Genomic DNA, 21,845 nt, shown 5'->3' on the forward strand with positions numbered 1-21,845 from the left:
TTAATAATAAATTTTATTTTTATATTCCCCATACAATTTCAACCCCCCCCATTTTGACCCCAATCCCTCCCCTCCCTCCACCCACCCCCCCAAAAGTGTCTCTGGTTCATAGATTTTTGTTGATTTTGATTTTCACTTTCTTATAGTTATTCATTTTCCTGGTCACCTATTTAAGTTTTCTAGATTCCTGCTATGAGTGAGACCATCTGGTATTTTTCTTTTTCTTTCTGGCTTATTTCGCTGAGCATGATCCCTTCCAGCGCCATCCATGTTGCTGCAAATTGCATGTGTTTATTTTTTTTGAATGCTGAGTAATATTCCATGGTGTATATGTACCACATCTTCTTGATCCAGTCATCTATATTTGGGCATTTGGGCTGTTTCCAAAGCTTAGCTATTGTAAATAGTGCTGCTATAAACATAGGGGTGCAGGTGTTCTTTGGAATTGATGTTTCTGTGTCCTTTGGGTAAATACCTAGGAATGGAATTGCTGGATCATATGGAAGCTCTATGTTTAGTAGGTCCAGAAATCTCCACACAGCTCTCCATAGTGGTTGGACCAGTTTGCAATCCCACCAACAGTGCAGAAGAGTTCCTTTTTCTCCACACCCTCGCCAACATTTGTTGTTGCTAGTTTTTTTAATATGTGCCATTCTCACTGGTATAAGATGGTATCTCATGGTAGTTTTGATAGAACTCTCCACTACGTACAACTAAGGTAAAATACATTTTTCTAACAGGAAATTTTACCAGTTCATCATCCATGATGGGAGACTGACTGTTATTCTGAGATTGGTGTTTCACTGATGGGGCAAAACAGGAAAAAGCAAAGGGAGTTGCAGTGAAGATAGGGCTCTTCCAGGTTAGACAGATAAGCTGGGGATCAGACACATGAAGTATGGCACAAGGACCAGGCATGGTGACTCTTCAATGAATCTTTTCAGTTAGGGTGTGTGCAGACCTATAAGCATATGGGTTCTGGGGCATTCAGTTCTGTCTTGGAAAATATGGCAAGTGGGAGTGCAGGTGGTAGTCCACTCTCTATCAGGAGATCAAAGAGAAAGACATGCTGCTCTCTGTGGAGAGGAACAGCAAGCAGGAAGGGCCCTGGAACTTGGGCTCTGTGATGCAATGAGCAGAATGTGCCTTGGGAAAAGGGGAAAAGAGGCAGTGTAAAACTCTCTGCCTCGCAGAGCCCTGAGACCAAGGCTGCCTATCATCCCATCTCTCCCTCACCTGCCAATAAGTTACACAGAGAGATAGCAATTGTAGTTCAGCCAGAAAAAAGCAAGGAAGACAACATATATGCCTAGGAAGCAAGGTACATCTGAATACACGACAGAGAAGCTGAAAGAGAAGATGAGAAGTGCATCTCAGTCTAGGAAATAAAGGAGATGTGGTGTCCCAGCAGGCAGTCAACTTGTCTGTCCAAGCCTGACTCCAGCCTCTCAGCAAGAGGGTTGCTTTTGTTGTTGTTTGCTGTTGACAGTATACCTAGGTTCCCTTCTGTTACAGCAAATGACATTCAATAGAGTGTAATCTTTTACATGCCTGAAGTCTACTGTTAAGTCACCAAATTATAAACATGACAAATTGTTAAAATTCCAGAGTCTTCTACTCTATATCTGGTAGCAGCTATTGTTTAGAGATGTCTTAGATTTACAAAAATGGTACCTCAAATTTTAAATATATCTAAAGCATTTGAAACATTTGGAATTCCACAACTCAACTCCCAATCTGAAAATGCATCCTGGAATGGAATCTCTATTTACCCTACATGGAATTCAAATTATTGGTATAAAATTATGAAATCTTCTAAGGCTGCAGTTAATATGAATGGATCCATATATAAAGCCATATTCTATTTTAATATAATGCCTATGGGCAAAATTTACTTTAAGAATGCCAAATGATTGTTCTCCAAGCTGGCAAATGAAAATTACGGTCTATTCTTCATAAAGCTGACAAGACAAGACTGCTCCTCTGAGTCATGGAGTATGAACAAAAGCACAATTGGCTGTGATTCCAGACCTTTCTATCCTTTGAGAGATGGACAGTATTGGCACTCAGAGTTTAAAAATCAAATCTGAGAGATAGCATATATATGAATAAATCAGCATATCTTAATATTGCTGGAATTCATTGCCCTATGCCCCATTTTCTTCTTGAAAAAAAATGAAATAAAACAGATCATTTCCATGTGTAGTTATTAAATGTGATTATTCCTTTGAAATCATAAAGAGGTCTCTTGATAAAGGCAAACTAAAACACTAACCCTTGAAAGCTGACTATAGATTGGGGGTCTGGGGCAGGAATGGAAAAAAGGGAAGGGGTTAGAACAAAGAAAGGAGGGCACAAGTGTCTAGGTGGTGGCCAGTGGGTTCTTTGGTGGTGGGTATTCTATGGCAACAACGCCTAGGGGGAGGATCCTACACATCTATAATGCAAATGATGATGTAAACACATGCCAAATCAATAAAACAAAATATTAATATAAAACTGGGAGTCCATACAGTGAGTGTTAGAAATACAAAACATTTTTGTGAATATGAAACTAAATAAAATTTATGTAGATTTTTTTAATTTTATTTTTATATTCCCCATACATTGCAACCCCCTTATTTTCACCCCAACCCTCCTTACCCTGCTCCCCACCCCCCATAGTGTGTCTCTAGTTCATAGTTGTTGTTGATTTTGATATTTTCTTTCTTATAGTTATTTTTTTTCCTGTCCCTTATTTAGGTTTTCTAGATTCCTGCTATGAGTGAGACCATCTGGTATTTTTCTTTTTCTTTCTGGCTTATTTCGCTGAGCATGATCCTTTCTAGCTCCATCCATGTTGCTGCAAATTGCATGTGTTTATCTTTTTTGAATGCTGAATAATATTCCATGGTGTATATGTACCACATCTTCTTGATCCAGTCATTTATTTTTGGGCATTTGGGCTGTTTCCAAAGCTTAGCTATTGTAAATAGTGCTGCTATAAACATAGGGGTGCAGGTGCTCTTTGGAATTGATGTTTCTGTGTCCTTTGGGTAAATACCTAGGAGTGGAATTGCTGGATCATATGGAAGCTCTATGTTTAGTAGGTCCAGAAATCTCCACACAGCTCTCCATAGTGGTTGGAGCAGTGTGGTTTGCACTCCATAGTGGTTTGCACTCCCACCAACAGTGCAGGAGAGTTCCTTTTTCTCCACAACCTCTCCAACATTTGTTGTTGCTAGTTTTTTTTTTTAATATGTGCCATTCTCACTGGTGTGAGATGGTATCTCATTGTAGTTCTGATTTGCATTTCCCTGATGATAAGGGATGATGAGCATTTTTTCATATGCCTGTTGGCCATTTGTGTTTCCTCTTTGGAGAAGTTTCTTTTTAGCTCTTCTGCCCATTTTTTGACTGGATTATTTTCTTTGTTTTTGTTGAGTCTCATCAGCTCTTTGCAGATTTTTGTGATCAGTCCTTTATCATCAGTGTTGGGTGCAAAAATTTTCTCCCAGTCGGTGGGGTTTCTCTTTGTTTTGGTTATTGCCTCTTTTGCTGTGCAGAAGCTCTTTAATGTGATGTAGTCCCAGCTGTTTATCTTTGCCTTCACTATCACGGCTTTCAGTGATGTGTTTGTAAAGATGTCTTTAAGGTGCATGTCATGTAGTGTTTTACCTATATTTCCTTCTATATATTTTATGGTTTCAGGTCTTGTGGCTAGTTCTTTAATCCATTTTAGTTGGTATTTGTGCATGGTGTGAAGTAGTAGTCAACAATGAATTAGAAATCAAAAAAACAATACAAAAAAATCAATGAAACCAAAAGTTGGTTCTTTGAAAAAATAAAATAGATAAACCTCTAGCAAGGCTCACAAAGAAAAAATGGAAGAAAGCATGTATAAATAGGATTATAAATGAAAGTGGAGAAATCACAACAGACTCAGTAGAAATCAAAAGAATAATAAGAGATTACTATGAACACTTATACGCAAACAAATTTAACAACCTAGAAGAGATGGACAAATTCCTAGAATAATATAATCATCCAAAGCTGGACAAAGAAGAAATAGAACAACTAAACAGACCAATTACAAGCAGTGAAATTGAAGCAGTAATCAAAGCACTCCCCCAAAACAAAAGCCCAGCCCCAAACGGCTTCACAAATGAATTCTACCAAACGTTCAGCAGTGAATTAGTACCTATCCTACACAAACTCTTTCAAAAAATTGAAAAAGGAGGAATACTACCAAATACGTTCTAAGAAGCCAACATTACACTAATACCAAAACCCAACAAAGATGGCACAAAAAAAAGAAAATGAACACTGATGAACACTGATGCAAAAATCCTCAACAAAATCCTTGCCAACAGAATCCAACAATGCATCCATAAGATAATTCACCACGACCAAGTTGGATTTATTCCAGGGACACAAGGATGTTTCAACATCCGAAAATCAATCAATGTAATCCAACACATCAACAAAAAGAAATACAAAAAACATATGCTAATATCCATAGATGCTGAGGAAGTATTTGACAAAGTATATAGATTTTTAAAAAACACTTCAGTGTCATTTTTTCAGGAGAGATATGAAACCACCAGATAGCTATATCATAAAAAAAACAACAAAACATTGATTAGGCTCTATCATCTGCAATTTTCTAGAAAAGTTATATATATGTGAAGAAAAATTCAAAGCTCAATGTATAGTTCTTTATTTCTTAGTAAACACATGAAAGAAAAGTTTAGTGCCAACTAGTACACAAACTAAGAATGAAGTGCTGAGTAATCCAGCTTGTGTTTCATTATTAAAAAACATTTTGGGCCTCCCTAGTGGTACAAGGGGCTAAATCTCAGCAGCACTATGATGTTGTCCACAGCCACTGTGGCACAGGTTTGATCCCAGGCCAGAGAGGTGACCCATATGGCACAGGAGACCTCCCCAGCCTTGCCGGCTGCTCCCCTCAGGAGTGTATTTCAATAGATCTGCCTGTTCTGCTCCCCATTCTGTCTCTGGTGAATCCTCTCATCCCCACATCTCTGGCCTGTACCTCAGTTCTTGTATGCATAAAAAAATAAATCTTTTAAAAAAAAATTCAATTTAGTCAAAATCAGTCTTTGTTAAAAGCAACATATTCAGATTAATTTGTATGGTTTTGGACCAGGAAGAATTTAAATTGGCTTAAATAACAGTTAAGAAAAAAACTGGCACTCAAATGCTCTGTCCTTCCTAATGTAATTTTGAAAATGTAATAATGGAGAAAATATACATGATTGAAATCATGAAATGAAATATCAAAGGAAAGCAATAAAATATATTTTGTAGTTTAAAAATAAGTAAATAAAGGGCCTCCCCTGGTGGCACAGCTGTTGAGCGCTGGGCTGTGAAGCTGCCCACAGCCTCTGCAGCGCTGGTTCGATCCCCGACTGCCAGCGAGGGTCCCACATGGCGCGATAGACCTCTCCTGCAGCACCCGCTGCTTCCCTCAGCGGTGTATTTCATCAGTCTGCCTGTTCTGTTCCCCACTCTGGCTCTGGTGGATTCTCTCACCCTCCCGTGCTTCTGACTGTACCCAGTGCTCATATAAATAAATAAATAAATCTTTAAAAAAAATAAAAATAAGTAAATAAGGAGGTTTCGTGTTAAATATTAATGTTTGGAGAAGATTATGCCTGTGGTTTTTTTAATTTATTAATAAATTAGTAATAATGCATACAAGAGCTGGGATAGGAGATGCAGGGGTGAGATGATTCACCAGAGACAGAGTGGGGAACAGAACAGGCAGATTGACTGAAGTACACCACTGAGGGGATCTGCAGGCGAGTCAGGAGAAGTCTGCTGCACCATGTGGGCTGCTTCCTAGCCGGCCATGGATTGAACTCATGCTTCAGGCGGACAGCTTCATAGATTGCTTCTTAACCTCTTGCACCACAACAGAGGTCCCCAGATTATGCCTGTTTAACATGCTCCAAATGTGCTCTCACCAGTAAGGTATGCCATCTATGTCTTTGATTAGGATGATAATAATGAGTTTTCTATTTTATTTATTTTTTAAAATATTTATTATTTTCATTTATGCATAAAAAGAACTGGGGTCTAGGCCAGAGGTACAGGAGGTGAGAGGATTCAGCAGAGACAGAGTGGGGAGCAGAACAGGTAGATCTACTGAAATACACTGCTGAGGGGAGTTGGGGGTGAGACAGGACAGGAGATTTCTGCTGCGCCATGTGGGTCAGCTCCCTGGCTGGGGATGGCTGGCAATAGCTTGATAGGACTGAGACTTTAACCCCTGTGCCACAAGGGAGGCCCATGAGTTTTCTGTTTTATAGGTGAAAATCAAAAGCAAACAAGTCAGCAAATATAATTGCTATCATATCTCCACTAGCAAACATCTATCATTGTCTATGACATCATTAATACATGGATAATTGCATCTTCTTTTCATGCTCAAAAATTTTCCCTTAGAAATTTCCTCATAAAATTCATGTTAATATTGACAAGTAACTTATCTCCTACAGAATGTAAGTAAATTAACAAAATTTCTGTATCCTAAGTCCTTCAGAAAGAAGACTTACTCTGAGTACATATGTGATTGTAATGGATGGAGGCACCAGAGTGAACTGTTCAATAACGTTTAAAATTATATCACCACAGACAACCCAAAACATCGAACTCATGTGTTTCGCTTGCATTCATATCTCATACAGGGGACTATATGCTAATAGGACATGTTGGGAAACTGTTCCTATTCTGAACCCCATGCCATTTGCCCGATTCAATGACTGCAACAGATATAGGGAATGATTTCAGCTCACTTGATACAAAACAAAATAGAATAGGCCCCAAGTAATGGACTCATATCATAGACACCTTTGTTTTTGCTTTCCCTGACTATCTTCTTTTGGTAGCCACACCTTGTCTTTCCTTTGAGAAAATATTCTACATTCCCACTGCATTCAGTCTTGATGGAAGGCATAATTAAACAGCCCCTTCCCCCACCCTACCCTGCTCATAGGACATGGGCTTGGTCAACCAGCTTCTTTTTCCCAGGAATGCAATACTACAGGAAAGTTTTCCTCCTAAAATCATGTTACTTAGCCTTTCCTTAGGTTCTCTTAGCCATTCTTTTCCTCCCCTAAAAGTTCTATTTTTTTAAATGAAGTGGAATCTGTTTCTGTCTCTGACAGTCAAAGAACATGGACATAATAAAACCACAGATTTCTATTGCTACCAGAGGTCTTAACTGGAAAAAAAACATAGGCAGCCCAAGGAATTATGGAAATTTAAAAGAGAAAGTATGAGAGAAATGCACAAGCCAAAGTGTTAGGATGGGTTGGAACATGGTCCTTAGCAATAATGAAAGAGTACTGGAGGGCTGGCATAGTGACGTGCACCATGGAACATAATTGAACCTGAGTTCAATTCACTTATTTCACTGATAGGACATGAAAGCCCAGTGAGAAGTTACTTACTGAAAAGTGCTATTAGAGTCAGCAACAGAATGGAGTTGGCTGCCCTGATTCCAATTCCAATGTACTATGTTTGTGTCACATTCTATCTTCTTAAATATTTTGCTTTCATTCTTGTTAAGCCCTTGACATGAACTAAATTTATGGTTGCTTTACTTAGAGTAATCAAATACATTTTGAAAAGCAGAGTACCTGACTGAACATGTGAAGTTAGCCTGCACGGCCTCCCTCTGAGTCGCCCCTCCTCACCCTCAGAGCTGGGCAGCACTGTATGTCTTCATTCTCATTTTCATATTTCAATTTGTCTCACTTCCTCAATTTTGTTTCTTTTTTATTTTTCCCAGAAGGAATGATTGATCTTGGCAAATGTAACCTAAACTTCAGACTGAGGAAGCCAGACCTATGACTCATGAAGTCAGATTCACTGACAAAGGAAATAGGAATAAAACAAATTAGAATCAATACTGAATGTTTATTTTAGTTTGGGTCTCTAAGGACTAATAACTTGCTTTTGCCAATTTGTTCAATTCTAGGGTAAATAAATAATTGTTTCAAACTGCATTCAAAATGGCTAACTTGCACCACCAGGAGAAACAACTTTACAGAGGACAGTGTTACGTGCAGTGCCTTTTGCACTTGTTTGTGTTGAGAATATTCACTTCCAAGGCTTATTATTTTTTTCCTCTGCTTCCTTTGGTGAAGTTGTTTCATAAATGTTAGGGTCTTTGTTTACATTCTATATTCCATGCAAAGATCCCTGACCCTCCCCAATGAGTTTTTAAAATTTCTGTACATTAAGGTTTATTATTGGTAGGTTATGACAAATATACAATGTCATAAGTCCATCATTACAGTATCATAAGAAAAAATATCACTAGAAAATTTCACTAGAAAAATAGTCCCTGAACTTCACCTATTGAATCCTCCTTCCTGACCCTGAATTCGTGGCATCTATTGTTCTTATTACCATTTTTGGTTCTATAACCTTCCCCTTTTTACAGAATATCATATAACTTAAATAATTTAGTAGGTAACCTTTTCCCATTGACCTTCTTCATTTGACAATATATATTTAAAATTAACCCATGTCTCATTTGGTGTGATGGCTTTTTTATAAATATCATTGTAGTATTCCACTGTATACCACGGTTTGTTTATCCATACATCTATTAAAGGACATCTTGGTTGCTCCTACTTTTAATGATATGAATATAACTGTATAAACATTCATGTGCAGGATTTTCAATGGAATTAAATTTTCACATCACTTGGGAACTAGAATCTCAATTGTCAGATTGTATGGTAAAACACTAGATATCTGCAGATAAAATAGGTCTGAGAGAGCTAAAACTTATATATGGGTATTACATAAATATATACATATATAAGTACTTAAAATTAAACATTTAATGCTGCATTCTAATAATAATTATTTTCCATAGTTTTATTTTCATTTTATTTATTTTCTCCATTTTCTAAAAAGTAGGCATTGTCCAATGATTGACCAGTGATCTTATGTTGATTTTTTGTGTCAAAAAAAAAAAAAAAAAAAAAACTTAGGGCCTCCCCGGTGGCGCAGCAGTTGAGCGCTGGGTTGCGAAGCTGCCTGCAGCCTCTGGGGCGCCGGTTCGATCCCCGGCTGCTCCCCGGCCAACGGAGGAGGGTCCCACATGGCGCGCAGAGCTCAGACCTCTCCTGCCGCCCGCTGCTCCCCTCAGCAGTGTACTTCGGTCCTTCTGCCTGCTCTGCTCCCTGCTCTGGCTCTGGTGAATTCTCTCACCCTCCAGCGCTTCTGACTGTACCCAGTGCATGTATAAACAAACAAACAAATAAATAAACATGCCTCTATTAAAAAAAAAAAAACTTAAATAATTGTATGTAGAATATGATTTTCAAATATGTACAGGCCCAGTATTGGTGCATTTGGCTTACTGTTTGAATAAAAATTCAATATTGGAAATGCTCTGAAGAAAGTAGAGTGAAAACAAGAAAAGGTGTTTGACAGTCATCTGTTCAAAAAAGTTCGACAATCAGGTTATTAAAGCAGATGTTTTGGAGCTAGTCAGAAGATTTAAATTGGCAGTGCTGTATTTGACTATAATACAGTGTTGGATTGGGCAGATTTTAGTTCAGCCATTGTGTAAATACGGATAAGTTACCTCATATTTCACGTGTAAATTGGAGGTGTCAATAACAGTAGCTACAATACAGGGAGTGCTTATTATGGGTCAGGCATATGCCAACCATTTTAACCTGGTTAAGTTTTTATTAATCCCAATTTTCATCAGCCCTATGAAGTTTATGGTATATTTCCCCTCATTGTGCAAATGAAGATCGTGAGTGGTAGGAAAAAGTCAAGAAAGAAACATGGACAAGAATACAAAACTGGTGGATGGGCATGTGGACAATGGCAGACCAATCCCATTTTTAACCTGCTCCAAAGCTGCTTGTGCATTCTAAACAATTTGAATTCTCCTCATAACTTGAAAACTCCCAATGACTGAGCAAAGCTTGGTGGAGCTCCCTGGCCAACATTATATATCATCCTGTCATCCCAAAGACTGACAAGAGGGTAATGACTATGAGCTGGCTTCCTCCATAATAAAAGTACAGAAATCAGTTGCTCTCTCTTTCTCTTCAACTCATGCTCCATTCCTTCCTCTCAGTAAGGCAGTAACTTTTCCTACCAGAATGAGGGGGCCCTTAGTACCCTCCCACAAAAGTCGCTTTTCCAATCAGATAACAGCATGAAAGAACAAGTAACAAATGAAAAGGATTGGGGTACACTGAAGAAACAGAACAGTGTTGCAACCAAAAGACAAGAGGGAACAATACAGGCTCAGCATCAGGCATTTTGTAAACCATACTGGGAAAATAAAAAATTCTTATGATAACATGGATGTGATCACCAGAGACAGTCTTCAAAGGGCAATGAGTCAGTAATGAGTTCTAAGAGAACTTTAGGGAGCATGATTAAGACCAACAGGTTCTGAAGTGCTGCTTTGGAACTTTGCCAAATTAGCAGCCAGAAACTGGGTTCTCTCACCCCCAAATCCCTGTTCTTCAGCATTGTTCTGAAATATCATGAGAGCTGAAAAGCTTGGATAAGAAAAACCAGTCAGGTGCATAAAAGGACAGCCCATTTGTGCCAGACAAACAGCCACCTGGCAGTGATTTGTTTTTGAGTGCCAGTAGTCGCTGAGATTCAAATAAGTATTTTGAAGGAATTGTCACTTTCTAACAATCCTTAGTTAACACCTTAATGTTTATGCCCATTTAGTTCTAGAGGTATACTCAGGCACTAGTTATTTCACAATGTATTTTGTTCCTAGTAACTATAATCCTTTTGAAACAGCAATCATATCCAGAAGGTAGGAAAAGACATGACATTACAAAATATCAGCATCTATGAGAGGTTTTTTTTATAAAAGAAAGAGTAAACATGAAAAAATTCCTTTTAAAACATGTTCTATTAGTTCCAATATTTTTTCTTTCAAGATGATGGAAATCGTTGCCCTTTTACATCTGTCACCAGAATTCTAAGGAATCTTCTGGACCAGGAGAAGTCTGCTTTCCTATATCCACTTCAAGTTCCTTTGAACTTGATCTGCTTTTCCCACCTTTCCCCCTCAATTTTGATGAAAGTAAATCAAACACATCACCTCCAAATTAAATGTTAACTACTCTGTATTCCACTACTTTCACCATGGTATCTTAATCAAAACCATTAATCAGGAGCTCTGAACATCTGCAAATGATAGCTTCAGTGAAAATAATAAAAAAAAATTGTAATCTTCAGCAATCTCTGGGCTATGTAGGGGTTACACCCTCAATTGGAATAGAACAAAGATAACTTTGAAGAAAAACAGTATGTTTTATGTATCAGAAACATGCAAATAGTTGTTCCAAAACTGAAGACGTTTAGTTCACTAGGTAATGCTTTACCTATTATTTTATTTTCTACAATGATTTATTTAATAAAAACCACAAAAATGCAATTTAAACTTCCCTTATCTTTACCTATGTAATTACTGTAACAAAAGACACCCATGTCAACCGAAATTTTCAAAACAATGGTCGATAATTGTCTCTACTTTCCAAAGACCCTTTCTTATCCCTACTAGACCACTATGATATTTTTGGCACTGTTCACTTCTCCCACTTTCTTAAAACCCTCTCTTCCTTGTATGTTCCCTCTTGACCTGGACCTCTCAATTTCCTTCCTGTCACTGGGGATTTCTCTCATGTTTCCCAGGTTTAGTTTTTGATGTTTAGCGAATTTAATGTTTGGCTTTTTGATGCTATACAGTCTTTCTGCATTCTGGGTGGGATCTCATGTAACTGTTAGGATTTGAATTACTACCTATAGACTGATGGCTGCAAGAGCTACATGGTAAGCTTATAAAAGCTACCCTAGCCCCAGAGCTTCAGACTCATAGATCCAAATGTTATCTTGACTATCCCATAAGAATCTCTAACTTTCATATCCTAGACTAAATTTTACATGCTTTCATCTAAATCTGCTATTCTTTCATTTTCTTTATCATTTGTTCCATCATTCAATCTCAAAGACCAAAAAGCAATCTATGATTTTTTTTTAGCCTGTTCCAAGCTTAACATAATATTTAGGCAATTTTTGGCTCACATACAGTTATCAAGTCTATCCTCTCACCTTTAACTTGACACTATTACTATTTTGCATTTTTAGACCCTCATCATCGTCTCTTGCCTATTTCTAAATAACAACTTCCCAGTTCGATCCCTACCGTCAGTGTTTTTCATTTTCCCAAGCTTCTAGAGTGATCTCCCTAAAACACAAAGACATCCCTTATAAGACTCCTGCTTCTCTCTTACATAAGGAGATGCACCACAGTTTGCCCTACAAGGCATTCTGTGATCTGATCTCTCCATGACTCCTCAACTGCACTTTTATGACTCCCTCTATCTTATTCTTTAAGCAAACTGCCTTTTACCCCAACATTAAGTTTCATAGATGTCACTGTTTTCAATCTTTCCTTAAAAGAGGATGATTGAGATAAAAATTTATTCCTTTTGTGATAAATGCATACAACATATTTTTAAATAAAGCAGTGTTTTTTCAGGGAAAACTTAACAATTATATGGGATTATTGTAACTTTAAAAATGTGAGGGTTAAGTAATAATGTCTTCAGAGTGGAAGAAAGACAACATCCTTTGTACTTTGCTTTGATGTTCAATCTCTACGTAGAGTGAACTTTTAAAGTTATCTACCAAGAGCATTGCCTTGGTAATAAGAAATGATGTGTGTATTGTTCATGTGCACCTGGGTCAACACAGGTGAGGAATGATGAACATGAAGGCTGTTGTCCAGGGTGATGACGAACATTAAATTTCATGGGCTAAAATCTCTCAGCTACTTCTCTGTTTTGAAAAAGAATCAGTTATGAAAAGCAACAAGAGCTTTTAATGCTGCGTTCTATAATTATTGCAATGGCCCTCTTACAGCTGTGTTTTCTACATGTGTATTTTTAGCAGGAGGGTTTTTAAAGCAGATCTGTGTATCCATTTGCCCAAAGTCTTTTTTATCCGTATCCATCAGTTTTTCCATCTTGTTCATCTAATAAATGACCATCTCACTTACCTTGTAGTAAAATGTTGTTTCAAAAGAAATTTACTTTATTTTCTATTTTATCTTATATTTTGGAGTACTTTTTTTTATTAATTGAAAGATTTACCTTATTGAGCCTCCGTGGTGGCACAAGGGGTTATGCACCACACTATGACACAATCCACAGCCTCTGCAGCACGAGTTCGATACCTGGCCAGCCAGGAAGAAACCCACATGGCGAGGCAGACCTCTCCTGTCTCACCCACTGCTCCCCTCAGCAGTGTATTTCAGTCAGTCTGCCTGTTCTGTTCCCCACTCTGTATCTGGTGGATCCTCTCACCCCTCACATCTCTGGCCTGTACCCCAGCTCTTGTATGCATAAATAAATAAATCTTCAAAAAAAACCAAAAAAACACAAAGATTTATCTTATAAATTATATGATTGATGACATTAAAGGGAAGGTTTATTACAAATTATGTTTATTGAGGTAAAGTTGATTTATATCATTGCATCTGTTTGGGGGGGGTTATGGGTTTAAACATCTACAAATAAATATTTTCATATCATGCCCACCACCAGCAAAATTATTTTAAATAACAAGGTATATATGTACCATCTGTTCTTAAAAAAGTTAATGAGGAAATCAAAGAAGAAATTAAAAAATACCTGTAGACAAATGAAGAAATGAAGTAGCAGAATCTATGAGGCACACAAAATGCAGTACCAAGAGGGGAATATAGAGCAATACAGGCCCATATCAATACACAAGAAAAGAGCTCAAATAAGTAATTTAACCTTGTATCTTAAGATACTAGGAAGGGAAGAAAAAAACAAAAACTGGAACAGATTAACAAAAATTAGAGCAGATGTAAGTGAATTATAAATTTAGAAACACCCAAAAGATCAGAAAAACCAAAAGATAGTTCTTTGGAAAAACAAACAAACAAACAAACAAAAAATAGAAAACCCTCTAGCTAATAAGTTCACAAAGAAAATGAGGGACAAAACTCTGATAAACAGAAAAAAGGGAGGAAAAAAAACAACAGATATCTCAGAAATACAGAATATCATAAGTGAATATTAAGAATATCTTTATACCAATATATACCAATTAACTGAATAACCTAAAAGAAATCCACTTATTAGAGGTACCCAACTTTCCCAAGACTGAATCAGGAAGAAATAGAAAACCTGAACAGACTAATTACAAGCAAGAAAGTTGAAATAGTAATCAAAATCTCTCAAAAATAAATAAATAAATAAAACAAAACACAGGGAAAAAAAGCCCAGAACCACATAGTTTCACTAGTGAGTTCTAGCAAACTTTCAAAAATGAACTACTACCTATCCAACTCAAATTGTTCCAAAATATTAAGGAATGTTTTCAAACACAGTTGATGAGACAAACATAACTCTGCTGCCAAAAACAAGCAACACTATCACATACACACACGAAAAATAGATTGTAGAGTACTATCCCTGAAAAACATAGATGCAAAAATCCTCAAAAAAATTTAGCAAACCAAATTCAACAATGCATTGAAAGTAGGAGAGGACCTCCCCTGGAGGCACAGCAGTTGAGCGCCAGGCTGCGAAGCTGCCCACAGCCTCTGCAGCACCAGTTCGATCCCTGACCACCAGTGAGGGTCCCACATGGCATGCAGACAGACCTCTCCTGCCGCCTGCTGCTCCCCTGCATTTAGTTAGTCTGCCTGTTCTGTTCCCTGCTCTGGCTCTGGTGAATCCTCTCACCCTCCCATGCTTCTGCTTCTGACTGTATCCAGCACCTGTATAAATAAATAAATCTTTAAAAAAATAAAAAAAAATAAAAGTAAGAGAGAGTATGACCAAATAGGAATTATTCCAGGGACACAAGGATAATTCAACATCCAAAAATCAGTCAATATAATTCATCACATGAACAAAAAGAAACATAATAATCATATGATTATATTAATAAGTGTAGAGAAAGCATTTAATGAGGCTCAGCATTCACTTATGATAAAAATCCTAAAAATAATAGGGGTAGATGGAACATACCTCAACATATGAGCCATATATGAGAAAATCACAGCTAACATTATATGCAGTGCTGAAAAAGAAAGTTTTTCCTCTAGGATAGGTATGATACAATGATAAATGTTTTTACCACTGCTATTCAGAATAGTATTGGAAGTCCACACTATAGCAATCAGGCAAAAGAAAGACATAAAAGGAATCTAAATTGGAATAAAGAAGTAAAATTAACACTTTTTTCAGAGGATATGATAATATACAGAGAAAATTCTAAGGACTCAACTAAAAAAGGAAAGCTGTATGGAGATTCCTCAACCTACTTCAGATAAACCTTCCATATGATCCAGCAATGGTCTCACTCATTGCAGTAATTTAGAAAACCTAAATAAGGGACCATGAAAAAGACTAATTATAATAAAGAAAAAATCAAAATCAATAAGTAACTGTAGACCAGAGACACACTACTGGGGGGAGGGGGCGGAAAGGAGGGATTAATATCAAAATAAAGGGGGTGGGAATTGTATGGGGAATATAACCAAAATGAAAATAAATACATTATGCAAAAATGAAAAATGATGTAAGAATTATATAAAATAAAATATATATAAAAAATAAAGAACATGCAAAGAGAATGACTAGTGAAAAACTAAAAAGTAATCAGAGGGGCCACCCTGGTGGCAAAAGGGATTAAGACTCAGCACTATGAAGCTTTTGCAGCCACTATAGCATGAAATCGATCCCCAGCTAGGGACCTGACCCACATGGCGCAGCAGACCTGTCTTGACTTGCCCGCTGCTCCCCTCAGCAGTGTATTTCAGTCCATCTGCCTGTTCTGCTCCCCACTCTGTCTCTGTTGGATCCTCTGATCTCCACCACCTTTGGCCTAGAGCCCAGCTCTTCTATGCACAAATAAAATAAATCTTTTAAAAAAGTAATCAGAAACAAAAAATGAATACAGTAACATGGGAGGTTACAAAATCAAACTAGAAAAATCAGTTGTATTCCTACATGCAAACAATGAACTGGAAGAGAAATTAAGAAAATATTCCTTTTCACTATCACATCAAAAAACATTACTTTGGAGTAAATTTAAAGATTAAGCAAAATAAAGGACCTATACAATGAAAACTAGGACATTGTTAAAGAAATATAAGAGATGGAAGGATATAACCTGCTCATGGATTGGAGGAATTAGCTTTATTAAAATATTCATTATACCCAAAGCAATATACAGATTTAATGTAATCTCTATAAAATTTTCAATCTTATTCTTCAAAGAAATAGAACATGTCATTCCATGAAATGTATTGTAGCCACAAGAGAACCAGAATAATCAAAGTGATCCTGACAAAAAGAGGAAGAATGTAGGTATCAGACACGCAGACTTCAAATTATACCACAAAGCTATAATAATCAAACACTATGAATTATAATTTAAAAAAAGACAAAGACCAATGGAATAGCATTGAGGACGCAGAAGTAAATTCACACTTATATGTACAGTTAATTTAAGACAAAGGGGTTGAGTATATGTTAAGAGTACACATTCCCAGTAGTACTGGAAAAAAATGGACAGTTAAATTAAAAAAGAATAAAATTAGATCACCATTTCACAGCACATAAAAAAATTGACTCAAAATGTATTAAAGATTTACATGTGAATTCTGAAACCAAAAAATATATAGTAGAAAGCATAATCAAAACACTCCTTGACAACACTGGTATCAATGATGTATTTGGAAATGTGCCTCCTCTGGCAAGGTAAATAAAAGCAAAAATAAATAAATGGGACAACATCAAACAAAAATGCATCTGAAAAATGAGACTATGAACAAAATGAAAAGACACCCTACTGAACAGTAGAAAAATTTTACATATCATATGTCTTACAAGGTGTTGCATCTAAGATCTAGTAATATAAAGAACTACACCTAAACAAAATAAAAACAAAGAACCCAACCAAAAGTGTGTAGGAGACCTAAATAGTCTCTTCTCCAAGGAAGACATGTAGATAACCAATAAGCACATGAAAAAAAATGTTCATCATCACTTTTTATCAGAAAAATGCAAATCAAAACCACAATGGGACACCATTCCACACTTGTGAGAATGGCCCATATAAAAAATAAATAAATAAATAAAACAGAAACAGTAAGTGCTGGTGAGGAGGTGGAGAAAAGGAACTCTAGCCCACTGTTGGTGGAAAAGTAGGGTTGTCCAGCCTCTATGCAAAACAACATGGAAGTTTCTCAAAATATTGAAAATAGATCTACTATATGATCCAGCAAATCCACTCCTAGGTATCTACCCAAAGAATGTAAAAACACTAATTTGTTAATATTTTTTCTTTTTCTTTTATGTAATTCTTACATCATTTTTCATTTTTGTATAATGTGTGTATTTTCATTTTGGTTATATTCCCCATACAATTCCCAACCCCTTTATTTTGATGCTAATCCCTCCTCTCCGCCCCCTCCCCCCAGTAGTGTGTCTCTGGTCTACAGTTACTTGTTGATTTTGATTTTTTCTTTATTATAATTAGTCTTTTTCATGGTCCCTTATTTAGGTTTTCTAAATTACTGCAATGAGTGAGACCATGGTACTTTTTCTTTCTGGCTTATTTTGTTGAGCATGATCCCTTCCAGCCCCATCCATGTTGCTGCAAATTGCATGAGTTTATCTTTTTGATTGCTGAGTAATATTCCATTGTGTACCACATCTTCTTGATCCAGTCATCTATTTTTGGGCATTTGGGTTGTTTCCATAGCTTAGGTATTGTAAATAGTGCTGCTATAAACATAGGGGTGCAGGTGCCCTTTTGAATTAATGTTTCTGTGTCTTTTGGGTAAATACCTAGGAGTGGAATTGCTGGATCATATGGAAGGTTTATCTTAAGTAGGTTGTGGAATCTCCACTCCATTTCCATAATGGCTGGACCATTTTGCATTCCCACCAGCAGTGCAGGAGAGTTCCTTTTTCTCCACATCCTCGCCAACATTTGTTGTTGCTAATTTTTTTAATGTGTGCCATTCTCACTGGTGTAAAATGGTATCTCATTGTAGTTTTGATTTGCATTTCCCTGATTACAAGTGATGTTGAACATATTTTCATATGCCTGTTGGCCATTTGCATTTCCTCTTTGGAGAAGTTCCTTTTTAGCTCTTCTGCCCCTTTTTGACTGGATTATTTTCTTTGTTTTTATTGAGTCTCATCAGCTCTTTGTAGATTTTTGTGATCAGTCCTTTATTAGTAGTGTTGTATGCAAAAATTTTCTCCCAGCTGATGGGGTTTCTCTTTGTTTTGGTTATTGTGTCTTTATATATACATATGGAAACATAGGCGAAACACTGCATGATGTGCACCTCAAAAACACCTTTTTTAAAATACAATATTTTCCTTTCTTTTTTTTTCTTTTTTAAATTATTTTTATGCATACAAGAGCTGGGTACAGACCAGAGGTGTGGTGGGGTGAGAGGATTCACCAGAGACAGAGTGGGGAACAGAACAGGCAGATCGACTGAAATTCATTGGTCAGGGGAGCAGCGGGTGAGTCAGGAGAGGTATGCTGCACATGTGGGTTGCTCCCTGGTCAGGGATCAAACTTGTGCTGCAGTGGCTGTGGTTAGCTTCATAGGTTGTGTCTTAACCCCTTGTGCCACCAGGGAGGCCCCTCAAAAACATCTTTATAGACACATCACCCAAAGCAGTGATAGCGAAGGCAAAAACAAACAGCTGGGACTACATCAAATTAAAGAGCTTCTGTACAGCAAAAGATACAATAACCAAAACAAAGAAAAATACTAATTTGAATGAATATGCAGTGATAGGTTCATTGCAGCACTGTTTACAATAACCAAGTTACGGAAGCAATGTATGTGCCCAATAGCAGATGAATGGATTAAGAAGATGTGGTGCAAACATACACACACTCTCACACACACACACACAATGGACGACTACTCAGCTACAAAACAAAATGTATTCTTGCCATAAGTAACAACATGGATGGAATAGCAGGAGACTATGCTAAGCAAAATAAGCCCGGAGAAAGACATACAGCAGATGATTTTGTTCATATATAGAATATAAAGGAAGAAACAAATAGCTAGATAAAACCAAACCAAAAACAAACTTTGAAATCTGACTGTAAAACTGAGACTACTAGTGGGAGATGGAGAAGGTGACTGGCAAAGTTAGGAAGGACCACCATGGACTATGGTGAAGGACCATGTATGCCTGGGTGACAGGTGTGGTGTGACAACAAACATCTGATGCGGTGGGATTCTTTCTTTTAAGATTTATTTATTTATCAAGCACTGGGTACAGTCAGAGGTGCGGGAGGGTGAGAGAATTCACCAGAGCCAGAGCGGGGGAGCAGAGCAGGCAGAAGGACCGAAGTACACTGCGAAGGGGAGCAGCGGGCGGCAGGAGAGGTCTGCGCGCCATGTGGGACCCTCCTCCGGTGGCCGGGGAGCAGCCGGGGATCGAACCAGTGCTGCAGAAGCTGCGGGCAGCTTCGCAAGCCAGCGCTCAACCGCTGCGCCACCGGGGAGGCCCGGGATTCTTTTCAAATCATATACAGTGTTGTAAACCAATGTTACCTTAATAAAAAACAAAAATGGAAAAAAAAAAGATAGAAATGAGGCAGCAGTGTAGTCAGAAACCATTATGTAAGACATGGTGATTTCAAGAGATTATGCTGCTGCAGGAAATATTCCTGAATTCTTACTAGCTTGAAATAATAAGGGCATAAAAATTACATGTCACCCCCTGGTCCACTACATCTCTACTCCATGCATTTTCTTTATTCCAGGATGCAGGAAGAGGGTGGCCCCATTGGAGACATTGCAATTCTGTGACTAACGGGAAGGAGTCACTTAGTGGAACCTCACAATGACACTCTTTTCATTCCCGTGTGGCACGTGCCACTCCCACTCACATTTCACTGGCTGAAGCAAGCCACCTTTCTGAGACTGAGGACAGCAGCACTAGGAAGTCTATTCCTCTCACAGGGAGGGGCAGCAAGTAATAAAAATAAAGGTAATCAATGAGATGTTTTAAGGAGGAAAATGTCCTCGTGAGGTTAGCACATTAAATAAACTAAACTCACTTCTGTGTGGAAAGTTGAAGCCAAAAGCCAAAAAATAACACGTCACAAAAGTCATTAATTTTATGAAAATTAACCAGCAGGATATCTAGGTTCTCACACACTGTCTCTTTTTTATGATTGTAGAGAACATTCAGATGAGCACTTTTTGTTTCTTTTTTTCAGTCTACTAAAAACTAAAGCACTGAGTCAGAAAACAGTGATAGACAATTACTTGTCCCAAGAATCACAGGGTAGATCTTATGAGAACAGATCTGCATTTTAAAAAATCCCCATTATATAGTAATTTACAGATTAATGAGCAATATACTGAATAAATTAGCGATTCCAGAATGTAAAAGACTGAGTTCTACACTAAATAAACTAGGAGTAAAAAGGATTTCCACAAAAAGTAAACCTTGAATTAACTATTGAATTCTGAGATTATAATAATAACCAGGTGTAAAAGAGAGGACAGGCATATGACAGATGAGAGAAAATGGAGACATAAGACATCTTTATTAAGGTTGAAAAACTTCCATTTATTCATACTATTTCTTAGAATTTTATAATTATAAGTAGTCATCAAAAATTATCGAATCAGGGGTCTCCCCGGTGGCGGAGCGGTTGAGCGCTGGGTTGCGAAGCTGCCTGCAGCCTCTGCAGCGCCGGTTTGATCCCTGGCTGCTCCCCGGCCACCGGAGGAGGGTCCCACATGGCGCGCAGACCTCTCCTGCCGCCCGCTGCTCCCCTCAGCAGTGTACTTTGGTCCTTCTGCCTGCTCTGCTCCCCGCTCTGGCTCTGGTGAATTCTCTCACCCTCCCGCGCTTCTGACTGTACCCAGTGCTTGATAAATAAATAAAAATAAATCTTTAAAAAAAAAAAAAGACCAAAATCTTTTAAAAAAAATTATCAAGTCACTTTCCTACAACTTTTGAGACAGTAATAGATTCCCTTTCAGTCCATTAACATAATTGACTTTTCACTGTTTAACTGTTCTTGGATTCCTAGAATTAATCCCATTTAATCATGATTTTTCCCCTTAAATTCACAATAGTTTTGCTTACATCAATTTCTATACATTTTAAAATCTGTGTTTATAAGCAAACTAGGACTGTAATTATTTTATGTTAGTGTACTGACTTTTATGGTGTTGGAATCAAGATTGCACTTACTTCAAAAATTTAATTGGGCAGCTCCCCCTTTATTTTTCAGAAACAACTGTAACAATAGGTATTGTTTGTTATTTTCTACCAGAATTTATTATTTTGTGTATTTGAGATTTTCATTGGTTTCCAACCCAGGTTACAGATCCTGGAGATTATATATATAGAATAGAAACATACATGAATATATACACACATATACACATATATATATACACACATACATACATGCAAATATGTAGACCCTGGGCCTCCCTGGTGGCCCAAGGGGTTAAAACACAAGCTATTAAGCTATCTGCAGCCACTGCAGAACAAGTTCTATTCCGGCCTGGCAGCTCCCCCCATGGCAGAGCAGACCTCTCCTTACTCACCCACTGCTCCCCTCCGCAGTGTATTTTGTCAGTCTGCCTGTTCTGTTCCCCACTCTATCTCTGGTGAATCCTCTCACCCCCCCCCATACTTCTAGCCTGTGCTCCAGTTCTTGTATGCATAAATAAGTAAATCTTTAAAAAAATATATGTAGACCCTAACGTA

The sequence above is a fragment of the Talpa europaea genome, assembly GCF_964194135.1.
Source record: "Talpa europaea genome assembly, chromosome: 6".
Taxonomy (NCBI): domain Eukaryota; kingdom Metazoa; phylum Chordata; class Mammalia; order Eulipotyphla; family Talpidae; genus Talpa; species Talpa europaea.